Source organism: Vespula pensylvanica, chromosome 24 (assembly GCF_014466175.1).
Source record: "Vespula pensylvanica isolate Volc-1 chromosome 24, ASM1446617v1, whole genome shotgun sequence".
In the NCBI taxonomy this organism is placed as follows: Eukaryota; Metazoa; Arthropoda; class Insecta; order Hymenoptera; family Vespidae; genus Vespula; species Vespula pensylvanica.
In genome coordinates this window covers 635,315-641,208 of record NC_057708.1, presented here as the reverse complement: position 1 = coordinate 641,208, position 5,894 = coordinate 635,315, and the positions used below count along the sequence as shown (strand labels likewise).

At 32.3% G+C, this 5,894-nt stretch overlaps 1 long non-coding RNA gene across 35 annotated transcripts in view; it reads right to left on the bottom strand.

The window, feature by feature from the left end:
- Positions 1-5,894, bottom strand: part of LOC122637175 — an 82,751-nt gene that overhangs the window by 11,099 nt on the left and 65,758 nt on the right. Inside the window, exon 2 of one of the 35 annotated variants that reach the window (XR_006329171.1) lies at positions 2,828-2,867. The exons of 33 other annotated variants lie outside the window; for them this stretch is intronic. This is a non-coding gene — a long non-coding RNA (uncharacterized LOC122637175). Of the gene's footprint in view, positions 1-2,827; positions 3,107-5,894 lie in introns of those variants that run through there. One more of the 35 variants, XR_006329153.1, reaches the window with a different exon arrangement.

Here is a 5,894-nt window from a genome sequence, read left to right as displayed (position 1 = left end):
TCTCTCTCTCTCTCTCTCTCTCTCTCTCTTTATAACCGTCACCCTTCTCTCCAGTACGGCACTGTGCACCGACAGGAACGTATCAAGATGCAAGATCTGATCCTCGCGAATTTCTCTCTCTCTCTCTCTTTCTCTTTCTCTTTCTCTTTCTCTTTCTAACTCGCTCTAACTACTCGCTAACTCGCTCGCTCGTTCAATCCCCCACCCAATCGTCTTTGAACCGTCTTCCTTCCTAATCCTTCTACTCCTCCTTCCCATCCCTCTATCGTTCTTGTTGTTCATCGAGTTTCAAATGACTATATTATCATGACGACCAAGATTACGATGATAATATGACGATAATATGACGACGATGAAAATCGCTCGCATTGTTTTTTTTATTTTTATCGTTGTCGTTGCGTCCTTGTTCTTGCCGCCATCTTTAAGACCTTTGTATTATTTTTTTTTCTTCCCTCCACCCTCTCGCCCTCCTCTCGCCTTTCCTCGCGTCAATTTCTTTTTTTCTTTTCCTTTTCTTTCATTCTTTCTTTCTTTCTTTCTTTCTTTCTTTCTTTCTTTCTTTCTTTCTTTCTTTCTTTCTTTCCTTTGTTTCCTTCTCCTCCACCTTTGCGATTTCTGATACGTCACGGAATATTTCTACATTATATTTCGTACTCGAAGTATCTTCGACTTCGTCAAATATCACACACACACACACACAAATACACACGTGCGAATACATAGGTACAATCACGCACACAATTTACGCGTACGTTCTCGCACGGCTCTCTTCTCGAGAAATTTCAAATTTTCCCGCCATTATTCACTTCAATCGCTTCAACTCCTATTCCTCGTTTCCTCTCTATCAGAATTTTCTTTTCTTTTCTTTTCTTTTTTTCTTTTTTCTTTTTTAATCGAAGTTCGTATAAACGTTCTAACTTTGCGATATTTCGATATTGTTTTTCTTACATCGTTACGATACGATATTTGATATAGTTCGTTTAAGTATCTGAGATTTGAATTTTCCCGCTATCTCTTTTTTCTTTCACCTTCCTGAACACGAACCTTCCGCGCTTCCGCGAAAAACGTTATTTTGTTACATCTCGTTACGTTGTTATTATTATTACTATTATTTTATGAACGCTCAATGTAAATCCATAAACGTACGTATTTCTCAAATTTGTAAAACTTTTCCGTCATTTTTTTCGACGGCTTTGACGAACGCCTCGAAAAAAAAAAAGAAAAGTATTTCTACCCTTCCGTAACTTTGTTTCTTTTTTACCTATGCCTATTATTTTACTTTTCGACCGATACCTCGTTTAATCTTGGATTAATCGTGAAACGATTACAATCGATTCGTATCTTTATTTTACTTTTTTTTTTCTTTTTCATTTTTCATCCTCATTCTCGAGAATTTTCATTCACGTGACTTTTTTTTACAACGCATCGAAAGTCTTGAAATATTTCCTCTCGTTCTTCGACATCTTCTTTTATGATTTCTTCAAACGTGTCTACCTTCTTCTATAAAATAGTATCCCGTCGAATTAAAAAAAAAAGAGATTCTTTAATTTCACAAATTTTTAAAACCCACAAAATTGCACGTTCGTGCAGAATAATTTCAACAAATATATCCCGCCGCTTTTATTTTTTCACAGTCTGTCGAAACGTTTTAACAAACATTTCCTTTCGTTATTCGACTACCTTCAATAATTCAATATCGCTTCGATTACGATTTGAGAAGAATTAACGCGACAACTTACGCCGTTTTGCAAATTTCCTCGGCCATCTTTAATTTCTTATCCTCTATTATTACACACAAAGCCTCGTACGAACCAACGACACAGATACAAAAGCACGAACGTCTCGAAAACGTTCCCACAAATTTCCCTTATCGATATTACTCGATACGATCTTACATTTGAATCCGATCGATCGATCGATCGATCGATCGATCGAAAAGAACGACGAGCTTGGTCTCTCTCCATCGATATCCTTTTTGATACTGTTATTTTATTCATTTTCTCTCTTTCTATTTTCATCGAATCATTGATTATAAAACCGTAGAAGAAAATTAACAATGGACGTGAAAGAAGATGAGAATGGAAACGAACGGAGTTGACGACAGACAGAGGATTAACGCGAGTCTCTTTCAACATTGGAAAAGTTTGTTGTAATACGTTGTAAAAAGAGGAGAACAAGAAGAAGAAGAAGAAGAAGAAGAAGAAGGAGGAGGAGGAAGAAGAAGAGAAAGAGGAGGAAGAGGAGGAGGCGCTAACGAGCACGCTTCAACGTGAAAGCTCGTGTAAATACTTGTTGCTCCTGTATTGTCGAAAGTAGGGCTTGCGAGTGAGCTTAAAGGACCGACCTTCTTGTAACGGCACCGTTTATGCGTCCTCCTCATCCTCCTCATCCTCCTTTTCTCGTAAACGACGAAGGGTTTCGTTCGCTCTCTCTTTCTCTCTTATACACATCATATATACACTCTATTTCTATCTATCTATTTATCTATCTATCTATCTATCTATCTATCTATCTACCTATCTATCTCTTTCTGATTTATTAAAATACGATCGATATATTATTTATGTTATTAGATTAAATCGTTTCATATAAAAAGTTATCGTATCTTACGTATGTACCTAGGTATACGTATGTACGCATACGTATGTACGTGTGCGTATGTATGCATCTTCTTTTTTTTTTTTTTTATATATAAGTGCGTACGTGTATGTATATGTGAAGAACATATGTTGGTTAAGCAGCAGCAGCAGCAATGTACCAGGGTAAATTATGCATGTCTATACGTTTAAGTATGCGTCAGATTAAAAAATGATGAAATTATACCTACCGATAAAGTAATCGGTGTATCGCATACGATTGTTATAAACCTGTTGACGTATAATCAATGAATTCATTATTTCTATACGTAAATGATTCCATGTTTATGTTATATGACTAAAGCGGAACACTAACAATAAGTCGTATGATATCATTAGCGATTAAAATGATATTCATTCGTTTGAGATTTAAAATGGGTAAATTATTAACGAAGGATTAAGCGATTCTCCCTTTTGATACTTATATTATTTTGTTTCTTTTCCTTTGTCTCCTTTTTTTCTTGTTCTTTTTTTTGTTTTGTTTTTTTTTTTTTTTTTGTTCTTTCTCGATCTCTCTCTTTTTTTCTTCTTCTTCTTGTTTTCGTTGTTTTGTTTCGTTACGTCTTGTTTTTCTTGCCCGTCTTATTTTCTTTGTTTTTTTTTTCTTTTTCTTTTTTTTTTTTTCTTTCTTTCTTTTTAAGCGGGATTGTATTTATAAAATTGTATACAATGTAATATGCATTATACAATGTATAAGCCATGCATTATTATTACGCAACATTTTTATATATCTGTATGCTTGTATGTACGAGTATATTGGAAGTTCATTATTATAATTTTTCTATTATAATAATATTAAGATGTACAAATATCTAATGTTTCTATATCACGTAATATAATTTATACTACAAATTTCTATACGTATACGACAATGAATGATTTCTATGAAAAGAATAAAAAAGAAAAAACAAAGTAAAAAAGAAAAAAAAAAAGAAAAAAAAAAGAAAAAAGAAACGAAACAGATAAAACAAATATGAAAATATGAAGATATACTTGAACAAAAATGAAAAAGACAAAAAGAAAAAAAAGAAAGAAAAGATAGACCTAACGAAGAGCTAACAAATAATTGGAATATTACAAGAAATTAACAAAAGTTAGATGCTTATTTCGTAGGCGCTGTACGATGTACGGAAACGTCGAATTTAATTTAACGAATCTACGTTAAATAATTTCCAATCCAAATCTCAAATCAAATCAAATCAAATCAAATACACAAAAGGAACATTGTAAGCATTACTTTATTTCTTTCATTTTGGTTCAAGGAAGAACTTGCAGTTATTTTAAAAGTTTCTCTTTAACGCGAGAAAGTACGTCATGGATGTGGATAGGGATGTGATGGGATGAAACGAGGTAGATGTGAGGTGGAGGAGGACTTCGGGAATAGAGAGGGTGAAAGAGAGAGAGAGAGAGAGAGAGAGAGAGAGAGAAATGAAGGGTGAAAGAGGTAGAAAGCAACGAACACGAAATTTCTAACTCTGGTGACCCTTTACCGAATCAAATTTTCCCGCGTAACGTTGAATATAAATCGTAAAGGTTATATCATTGGTTTACCTGTGCGACACGACGTTTACCGATTGAGCGGGAAATTCAAACGAGAAGGAACACTAGGAAGAGATGTATGCTTCAAATGTAATAAACAATTTAAAGTGTCGTATAACGTACGTGCTGTAGGAAAAATATGAAGTAGAAAAAAAGAAGGAAAAGGAAAAAAAAAAAAAAAACAAAGAGAAAGAGAGACAGATAAAAATTGAATCGATTAAAGCCGAGGAAAAACGATTCCCGTTGTCATATTATATCATATAAAAGAATTGTGTCTGTCTATGCTATACATACGTATGTATGTGTATACATATATACATATGTGTGTGTGTATCTGTCTCTCTCTCTCTCTCTCTTTCTATATATATATATATATATATATATATATATATATATATATTTCTTAACAGTGAGTTTCAACGATAAGAAAAATCAAGGTATGAACGTGTACGTATATTGGAGTATACGTGTATTAGAGTATACGTGTACGTGTATAGGTATATATAAGCAAGAAGAAGGAGGGAGTTTGTGTCAAAGGTTACATCGTAAAACCGCGCGTCATCGTGTTAGTCATTTCGTAGGTGTATATACGAATACACGTAGGTACGATACGTTCGTAGATTTATATACGTATATATTCGTATATATGTATGTATCTCTTTATATGTATATGCATACATTGATAAGTTTGTTTGTTTGTTGAGAGAGAAGAAATACGGTATAAGAGAGAAAAACGAGGACAAGAAGATGAAACTCTAACACGTTTAAGCGTCAGAACGGAAATTTCTATATATCCTCGTTCGTTATGTATTGTCATTTAGTATTTATAAAAGTATATCGAATAACAATGAATTAAATTAATAATATTAGTGTATATGTTATATGTTAAAGAATAGTACTATTAATAGTAATATAATGTCGTAAGTAATTTAATTATTTACGAAATATTATTTTTGATAATAGTAGTAGAATAATTTTGTAATAATATATATATATATATATATATATATTATATATTATTGCTATATTAGAAGCAGTAGTAACTGTAGTAGTAGTAGTAGTAGTAGTAGTAATAGTTTACGACAATTGTATAATAATTTGAAAATAATATTTTCAATAGTATCCGAGCATCTACATTTTACGAACATTTACACTTACCACTACTGCTGTTATTATTAATACTAATATTACTATTACTATTACTATTACTATTACTGTCTCTTTCTTATCTCATTTTCTACTGGTTAGTAATCGAGAAAAGAGGAAACTTAACATCTATGATAACCTTTTCAACGATCGAAACTCAACGATCAGTCGAATCTTCCTTCTCTAAAAATATATATATATATATATATGTATATATATATAAAATTTAGAAAAGAAATATATATATATATATACGTGTGTGTATGTGTATATATATAATTTTTATCCAACTTCAAAGAAGATCGAAGAAAATCTATTATTAAATTGGTTGCTTATCTTTCACGCGAGCAACAAAAATAACGAAGAGAAGAGAAGGAAAAAGATATATAGAAATAAAAATAAAAATATAAAAAAGTAAATAAAAAATTACGTAGAAAATAACGTGACCGGTACGGAAGTTGATACTGATTTCCGATCGATGAACCGTTATCACTAAGCAATCGCGCGTGTCAAAATCGGAATTGCATGGTAGAACGGTGTGAAAGACAGATAGAAAGAGAGACAAAGAGAGAG